This window comes from Fukomys damarensis, unplaced genomic scaffold, assembly GCF_012274545.1.
Source record: "Fukomys damarensis isolate Sample0158 unplaced genomic scaffold, DMR_v1.0_HiC HiC_scaffold_5, whole genome shotgun sequence".
NCBI classification, from domain to species: domain Eukaryota; kingdom Metazoa; phylum Chordata; class Mammalia; order Rodentia; family Bathyergidae; genus Fukomys; species Fukomys damarensis.
In genome coordinates, this window is record NW_022900917.1 from 4,365,522 (window position 1) to 4,374,793 (window position 9,272).

Here is a 9,272-nt window from a genome sequence, read left to right on the forward strand (position 1 = left end):
GTGTGTGTGTGTGTGTGTGTGTGTGCGCGCGCAAGCTCAGGACGAGGCGGGAGAAATGGGGCCAATGTCCAGGCACCACCCGAACACGGGAAGTGGCTGCGGAGCCTCGTGTTCTCACAGTCAGTGCCCAGGACCCGGTCTACACCCGCGGTGGGAGCCGGCGTTGTGGATACCCAGAGCCTCTGCAAGCCCAGCTGCTGGCCTGAAGCCCTGGCGCCTCCTTACATCTTCTCTGTTCACTGTCTGTGCACGAGGACAGGAGCTTGTTTGTGTCAGTGATTTGTTCACAGCCAGGCACTTCTCCCTGTGCCATTGCTGGCCTTCGAGCTGGGCTCTTGGCACCCAGGCTCGGTCTTCGCGTCCCACACTGTGGACAGTGACACTGAGCCAGCTCGTGCACTGGTCACGGTCCTGCACAGGTCCCCGGTGGATTTCAGGATGGGGTCCAGGCACCAGGACTGCCCACCTCAGCCTCCTGGAGCTCAGCCTGATAGGGGCCTGGGTCTCAGCACTGGGAGACAGCGGAGAAGAGGACACACAACTTCACATCTAATCCTCTAGATGGGAACTTGGGCGAGTACTCAGGAGCCAGCCAAGGGCCAGTCAGAAGACGTGAGGCATGCAAAGCTGGGCTCAGAGGCTTCTTTTCATCACAAAGGGTAGATTAACAGTGGAGGAATGTACTGGCCTGAACCTTCTGTTTCCGTGCTTCTCTTAGAACCTGGTGGTGGGGTGCAGGGAGGCTGGTTCTTCGGCCAGAGGGAGGAAGGCACAGCTTGGTACAGCTCCCCTGGGAGGGTGGGTGCCAGCTGCCTAGGACTGACCTGATGAGATCAGGAACCAAGGCTTCTGCTTCCTTCCCAGGCAATTCAGTGCTCACCACTGGGCCCCAGGGGCTGGTAAGGAGGATATGGAGGGGCTGGGTTCCCCAAGGCAGCTCAGAATCTGATCTCAAGACTTGAGAGCATGGGCTTTTATACAGCTCAGAGAGAAAAGAACGCTTTGCACATTTTTAAAGGGTTGCAAACAAACCAAAGAATGCAACAGAGTGTGCCTAAAACTCTACCTAGCTCTTTGTGGAAGAACCTTGCCAGCTGCTACATTGGAAGCAGACAAATAGAGTCATTGCTGATTGATTGCCAGGGGCTGCCTGAGAGCTGGGGTGAACTGGAATCCAGGCTGAGTGGGAGGCAGCACGGTAGTCCATTTGTGATGTCTGGCAGGCAAAGGGATTGGAAGCAGGTGGCATAGATTTTGCAGTCACTTTTGCAGGAGATGCTTATTTTTATTAGGATTTGTGTCAGCCACTTTTTGTTGCTATGACCAGATATTTGAGAACAACAGCTCCGAGGAAGAAAGGCCCATTTTGGCCCTTGGTTTCAAGGGTTTAGTCCATCTCATTGGGTGGCGTGGTGGGGCAGAACCGTGGCAGAAGACTGAGGTGGAGGATGGCCACTCACGTCACGCAGCCGGGAAGCGTGAGTAGTTGTGCCAGAAACCCCCAAATGGATCTTGCTGGCTTGGGCTCAGTCACATGTCCCGTCCCTGAGCTTCAGGGTTGGAGATGGGAGTGGGGGTTTCTCTCGCAGGACATCGTGACACTGCCCCAGGAGATGGCCCCCCGGCTGCTGGACTGCAGAACACCAGGTGTCCTCCTCTGTGTTCCGCGAGTGTCCCCTTCCCAGTGGGTGAGATGGTGAGGACAGCTTAGCAGTGTGCAGGTGGCCCCGCTGGGACAGCAGACCAGTTCTGACCGGAGACTCACAGCTTGCGCACTTAGGAGAATTACCTGTGGTCAGTGTCTTGAGTCTCTCTGTTCCTGGAAATACAGCCAAGTAACTTGGAGAAATCTGAAAGATCGCCCGGCTAGAGGACTCGAGGGAGAAGAGGACCCGCCTCACCTGGTGGACTTGGACTCGGCTCTTCAGGGGTTTGGAGCTTTGTCCACACCCTCAGCCTTGTTTCCGGTTCGTGGGCCGTGGGCTGAGAGGACGAGGTGCAGAGTGAGCAGGAACCCTCGCTTTGGGCGCAGTGCCCTTCCGTGTTGCTCACTGCCCTCGTCCCCTAGGCAAGAAATGCATATTTCTTGAATGCATTTAAAGCTGTGTTTAAAGACGCAAAACACTGTCCTTTTGAGCCATTTTAAGAGTAGAGTTGTGTAGTGCTAAAGTGTCCCACATTCGTGTGCAACCATCTCCGGAATGTCTTCCTCTTCACTGCTGAAATCCACACCCAGCAACACTACCCCAGCCGCAGTCCCGGCTCCTGATGACCAGCATCCTGCCCTCTGTCTCTGGTCACCCGCCTACTCCCTGCACCCCAGAGAAATGCAGTCTCACAGGCTTTATCTTTATTGTGACTGGCTTTTTTCCTTTAACACGATGTCCTTATGGACCATCCATGTTGCAGCTCATGCTAGGATTTCCTTCTTTTTCAAGGCCTAGTAATACTCTACGGTGAGTGGCTGCCATAGTTTGTCTTGTCATTGGTCAGTGGACACCGGGTTACTTCTATCTTTTGGCTATTGTCGGCAGTGCTGCTAGGAACGTGAGTGTATGGATATGTACTGATGTCAGTTTCTGCTTTCAGTTCTTTTGGATTTATACTCCAAAGTGTACGCAGCCACCATCCACCTGCGGGGATTCCAGGCTCTCCACGTCCCAGTGAACATTTGTTAGGAAGGTGGGCTGGATCCGACTTGTGGGGGAAGGTGGTAGGCTGTGAGCTCCGTCTGGGCTGCGGGAGCTGCTGTGTGTGTGATGCGTGGTGGCTGCATGATTAGAAGCTTCCTGAGGTCATAGAGGGTGAGGAGAGGAGGACCAAGTGCTGGGTTGGGAGTTATTTTCCATTTCCAGAGCGAGAACCCAGTAGCGCTCACCACATCGGAACAGCCCAACACGTGAGGTTGTTCCCCTCGCTGCGTGGTGCTGGGTGTGGCCGGAGCAGTGACTGTGATAGTGGGGGTCACGTGGGCCCCTCATATGCGGCTGCTGCCGCCTCTGCCAATGGTGCCAGATACCCACAGGGCTCTGGGCCCTGACACCACTGGTTCTGGTAAAGCCTGGGGTCATAGCAGAGGGCAGGGGATGCTCTGGGAAGGGGGTAACTGGGGATGGTGGGATGGGATGAGGTTTAGGGGACCCCACTGGGACGGAGTCTGCTTCTGCCATCAGCGTCCCCAAGCTGGCAGGAGTACAGCTCCTCGGAGGGAGGCTGTGGATGTTGGAGTCTTCCTGAAAGGAAGCAGAGGCAGTGAAGGCTCGGGTTTCCGGGCTTTTAGGTCGCGGGACCTCCTGAAGGTTGGAAGCTGGCTGACGGAGCTGGGATAGAAGGCAGTAGATAACCGAAGTAGGGCGTTTCCTTCACGTGTCTGGCTGGACCCAGATGGTAGGTTCCCTCACCCCACGGATTTTGACATTTTAGGAGTCCATGTCTAATGCAGGACTTGGGAATTCTGTTTGCAAATGCTTCTGGCCAATGGTGAGACTTTTACCCTTGTGTTTGCAATGCAAGTCCAAGCTGGGGTCTGTGGACTTGGGGAACACAGGGGAGGGAAGGGGTGCAGTGTGGGTTCCCTGGCTAAGCCACTGAACGGGTGCGGCAGGAGAGTCCGATTCAGGGCGTGGACTCCCGCTGGTGGTTGGTCACATTCCTCGGGAAGAGCTCTGGCCTGTTCTCCTCTCGATGGAAAAGCTATTCTCATTATGATCTGTTTCTCTCTAGCGGGGGGCTGGATTTGGTTGCTCAGCCACTTTGAAAAGGTACAAAGCCGCTGTTTCTGTGGCCTTGCATGTTCTGCTGTGTCTTTGTTCCCTTCAAGTCCCTTAGCCCTGTATCTGCTGTGTGGTTTTGCCAGCTGTGGGAAATGCTTCTCCTAGAGGTCCATCCACATCAACTGGGGGCTCACGGCCTCGGAGAAGTCCTGAGCTGGGCACTTGTAATCATGGCACGTGACGCTGCCGGCCTCCTGAGCTGCAGTGACTCCTTCCTGCCCAGGGCACCACCTTCTTTGGGCTCCTTCTCACTCCCCAAAGAGCGACTGGGCTGACTTTGCTGCCAGCTGGAGGGGGGACAACAGTGGGGGACAACAGTGGGGGACAACAGTGACCCCGTGGCCAGCACCCGAGGGGCACCTCTGCCCTGTCCATGCTGGAGCAGCGGCCGCTCTGTCTTCTGATTCTGGTGGACTTGGCCCCCGCCGTCCAGCAGGAGACACAGGCGGAGGAACAGCAGGAGCAGAGCAGGGAGGGAGGTGTCCATCCGTCTGTCTGTCTTCTTGCCTGCTGCCTGAGCGCAGTGGGGCTGTGTAGCCCAGGCTGGCCTCCAACTTATGGCAATCCTCTTGCCTCAGCTTCCCAAGCAGTGGGATTACAGGTGCTCACCACCACGCTCAGCCCAAATATGTTTTTAAAACTTGCCAGTCTGCCATTTGTTGCTGTATGAACTGCCTTTGGCTTAGGAGATTTGATAAATAGAGAAAGAAATATGCTTTTGACACACCGACTTGGTTGTGGGCCTGAGTTTGATTTGAGGCAGTGGGCCTGGCCTGTTACACAGATGGCTGATGTTGTACAACTTAGTAAAGCACACTCAGTACCTGTTAGGAAAAGGGAAAGAGGAAACAGGTCTGAGCTTGGCAGGGCAGGTTTATTGCAGAACAAACGCGAGAGGGTCGCTCTGGCGCCAGAGCCTGGACCAGCTGCTCTCCACAGGCTGTGGGACCTTCTGTGGGGCTGTGGGGGGAGAGGGGCTGCGGCTCCCTGCCCAGAACGAGGCCCAAGGACGCGGCTTGGGGAAGCGCAGGGAGCAGTGCTGCTGTCTTAGCAGGGCCCTCGGGTGGTGCTGAGTCCCCAGGGGTGGCTGAGGGGGCCTCTGATCAGATGGCGGCCGCCGGATTCCTTCACTGACAAAAGTTTCTTTTGTTCCTGCCTGTTTCTCCTAATACAGCCTCCTGATTAATGTTTTTCTTTTAGTAGTGATCACGGCAAAAATAGATTTATATATATACAGTTTTCCAAGTATCTTTGTAGTCTGGTTGCCTGAGTAACATTTCCAAGAGAATGTGTGCTGATCTGCTATTAAAGCAGAGATAAGCTGGGAACTATTTTTAGGCCCTCTATACCTTTTTTTTTTGCTACCAGACTATTTAATTGGTTTATCGTTTTCTGTTTCCATTATCTGAAGGCCATGTATAGCTTCCTTCCTGTACTTCCAGTTTGGGAATCAGTTCGCTGTTTGAAAATCGAGTCACTCCGCGCCTCCTTCGTTCAGAACGCGAATTGTGCATGGATGGTCTTTTCCTTTGCTGGGTGGGTAACGGTTGTTTTTTTCACAGGTTGTCCAAACCAAGCCGAGGCAAGGGATATTTTTGGTAAACGAAGGAAGGAATGTGCAGGCAGTCTGCAGTTCTGCCATGGGGAGAACGTGTTCCCTCCGGGGCTGGCTTAGCCTGGTTTCTCTCTGGAGCTTTCGTCTGCAGCGACAGGCATGGCCCCGGCTCTTCCAGGCCAGAGGGGCCTTTGTGCCCTGTCTTTTGGGAGAGAATTTTATATGCAGTCACAGACACTTGGCTTTTATAAAGAGATAAATTAGAGGGTGCTTTTTCTTTGCTAAACACCTCTGCTGTTAGAAACATTGCAGAGAATTTTTTTTTCCAATGGTGAATATCCTGGGATGTATTTTACCAGTATGACTGCTATGGTTATTGTGCATAATTCAGATGTTTAAGGGCAGCCAGAGTTAATATTTGGGATATTTACTTCTGTTATTTTTACATAAAGATTTTTGTAAAATTTATGTGTTTATGTGATGCATATGGGTCTGTAGGATTGCATGAAGGATCTAGAATGTTCATCTGGCTGTCGTGTGCTCTTGAAGTAGCCAATTCAATATGAAGGAAGGGGCAGAAAAGATTGCAGGGAGGGGTCTGAGGCAGTGAACCGGGTTACATGGCAAGTTTGGGAGGAGAGATGGACATCAGTGGGTGTTCACTGCAATTTTTGGTATTAGAATGTTGTCTTGGCTGAGTTCCTTTGGGCGCTCGTGCTTTTGGGCTGTTATTCTGGTTTTTAGGGACAGATTACTAGATCATTGCCCTTGAGTTTGTCTTGCTGTCCCGGAGGAAGGGGAGGAGGAGGAAGCAACACACATGTGTGTGCACACGTGCACATCCGAGTGTCTCTTTACACATGCAGCCTGAGTTCTCAAGGGGTGGACAGAGGGTGCTCTCTTGTTGGAAGTGGTGGCTGGGGATGGGGAGCCTTTGGTGCTGAGTCCCCACCCCATGGATTTCGACCTTCCACTCGGTCCCAGAGGACCATCCGTGTGAGCCTGAAGTCTGTCCTGGCCTCTAAAGTTGGTTGGGAAGCAACAGGAAGTCATTGAAAGCACTGTTTCCTCTGTACTGTTGCCCCCACAGTTAGAATTATTACCATAAGATAAAATCATCACTGTATAGAAAATTAGAAAGAAGGGAGAAAATAACCCATAATCCAAATATTTAAAGGTAACCAGGAATACTTCATTTTTTTTTGTAGTTACATAGTCATATCTATACATATTTTAGAATTATTTTCCATGGAACTGTGTGCCACAAGCACTTGTCATTTTATTTTGTAATCTTTATTGCGTAGATAACATTCCATTGAATGGATATACCTCCGTTTACTACTCTTTCCTTTTTTGATCATTTGGTCAAAATTAAAAAAAAAATTGCATTATCATTTTTTTACAAGAACATTTTCCCAATGGATTTAATAGGTTGAAAGTTTGAACATTAAAAAGAAACCCTAGCATATTTTTCTAATTTGCTTTCCAAGTGGGTTAGAACAATTCATGTTGTGTGGTTGTGTTGATCTCATTTTCTTTTCTCTTGGCTTCACTATTATCACTTTGAAATAGTTTTCCTAGTTCGATAACCAAAAATACTTTCTTTTAATTTGTATTTCTATGACTGCTACTGAGGCTGGACTTTTCTTTTTCATATTGTTATACTGTACAACATAGTTGTGTTATTTTTTCTTAATTTTCAGTTCCATGTTCATTTTGTATAGAGGTCATTCACACTACTTAAAATTAGTTTTTTCCTCAAATTATAAAAGTACTGTGTGTTTGTAATACCAAGAGGAGCAATTCAGGACCCAGATACACAGAGAACAAGCTTTCCTCTCAGAGAGGCGACAGTAAAGACTCAATGTGTTTCTCTTTTTTTCCCTATTTGTGTATAGAAAGTGGTTGCCTTACTGTATCTGTGGGTTAGTGTCTATGGACTCAAGGAAATTTGGGCCAGAAATCATCAAAAAATGAAGTTGCATTGGTACTGGACATGCACATTTTTCTTGTCATTATTCTCTGTAAACAATGCATCAAACCAGCAATCTATATAGCATGTGTTTCACATTGCATTCATTATGTATTACAAATAATCCAGAGGCGATTTAGAGTATATTGGAGGATGTGTGTGTGTGTGTAAAATCTATATAGCATGTGTTTCACATTGCATTATGTATTACAAATAATCCAGAGGCGATTTAGAGTATATTGGAGGATGTGTGTGTGTGTGTTATATGCCCGCACTACACCATTTTGTATGAGGTTTGTGGGTATCTGGATCTGGGAGCTCATAGGGTCCTGGAACCCATATCCTGTGCATTCTGAGGATGACCATGGTTTTTCTTTTAATTCATTAATTTTATCAGTACATTTTAGGTATATAATGTGCTGATGTTAGTCATTGGGATCTTGTACCTTTACATCATGTATCTTGGCTCTTATGTTTTTCCCCATTCCCCTGCCCTCCCTTCAAGCCCCCACCCTATTTACAAAGACTTTGTTTCCGTTTTTTCCTTTTCTCATATTTATTCCTTTGAATGGTTATGGTTTAATGATATAAAGGGTTTTATTACCAAACAGAGACATATTATTCTGCAACTTGCTTTGGTTTTTTGCTTGAAATATATGTCACGAACATAAGATCTTGTCTTAGTTACTTTCTGTCATTGCTAAGGCAAAATATCCAACACCCAAAGTTAATGGGGACAAAGTTTGTTTAGCTCACATTTGCAGAGGTTTCAGTCCGTAATGGGCTGGCTGCAAGGTGGGGCGGATGGCAGACGAGCATCGCAGAGGAGAAACAGTTCACCGTGGGCAGAAGGTAACAAAGCAAGCAAAGGGCCTTACGAGCTTTTTCCTGCCCCCTTTGTGCTCTATCTAGGCTGCCTGGCATGGGGCGGATACCAGAGCAGCGAGTGGACTGAGTTAGTGATCACACAGCCTTAATCCCAGCACCACACACTCTAGATTCAGCCATCTCTGGAAAAGCTCCACCTGTGACCGCACGAGGCTTTGGGGGGACACAGACACAAACCATAACAATCTTCATAACATACAATAAAATATTTTTGACCGCTATGCTGCAAATGTTTCCCCAGGGAACATCCTGGCCATGTGACACAGTCTGGCCCTATTGAGTGGATGGGTGTCCCCGTCGTTTCTTACCCCGAGAGGTCAGCCTGCCGGCCCTTCACAACTTGATAAATTCTCAGCCCTGTTGTCTGCTTTTTTAAAAAAGTCAATTAAAGATACCATTTGATACAACTGTACAATATATTTTGGTGTAGAGTGAAGACGAAATGAGAATCCAAACTGATTATTTTCTTCTTTGGCTAATTGTCCCATCAGCTTTTACTGACTGGTGCTGGAAAACCTTCCCATTTCTACAAAGCCAGTGGCATCTCTTCCCTGTGTGTGTTTATTTTCCACTAAGGACATGGAGTTCTGTGACTAGAGGGGCTTTTCCTAAGGGAAGGGAGTCACGGCAACTACTGGAGTTAGGTGGTTACGTCTCCTCGGGCCTGGGGTCTTTGTCTGTCCCGACCCCATGGTGCAGTGGGTCTGGAGCACAGGGCTTCATTGCTGCAGAGACTACAGGCATCTCATTCCACCGCAGAGAAAAGCTTGGTGAGTCACCCAGGGCCATTCCTACTTTCTAATCTCATGGTTATCATTTATTTACATCATATTCATCATACCAATACTGTGTCATTTGTAGCATTTTACGTTGTTCTAGCCCTCTGATCTCCTTAGTGAGCGATAAATTGGTCTGTGAAACTTCAGCTGTGGTTGGCTACTGTGATCACGATGTAGATACCCTTAGGAACTGTACCTAGAAATGAAGGTTTTTCCTCACCATTATTGTTACTATTACTGAACAACAGCTATTGTGTATCTGCTCAGTCCAGAGCACTGTGCTGGGCATTGTGGGAAATGCAAGG

General features: G+C 49.0%; 1 long non-coding RNA gene across 1 annotated transcript; it reads left to right on the plus strand.

Moving 5' to 3' along the window:
• The first annotated feature begins 2,815 nt into the window (after positions 1–2,815).
• LOC104859014 lies at positions 2,816–8,276 on the plus strand. The gene is made up of 3 exons (XR_779258.1): positions 2,816–3,054; positions 3,281–3,387; positions 8,213–8,276. It is a non-coding gene; the product is annotated as an uncharacterized LOC104859014 (long non-coding RNA).
• Positions 8,277–9,272: the final 996 nt, after the last annotated feature.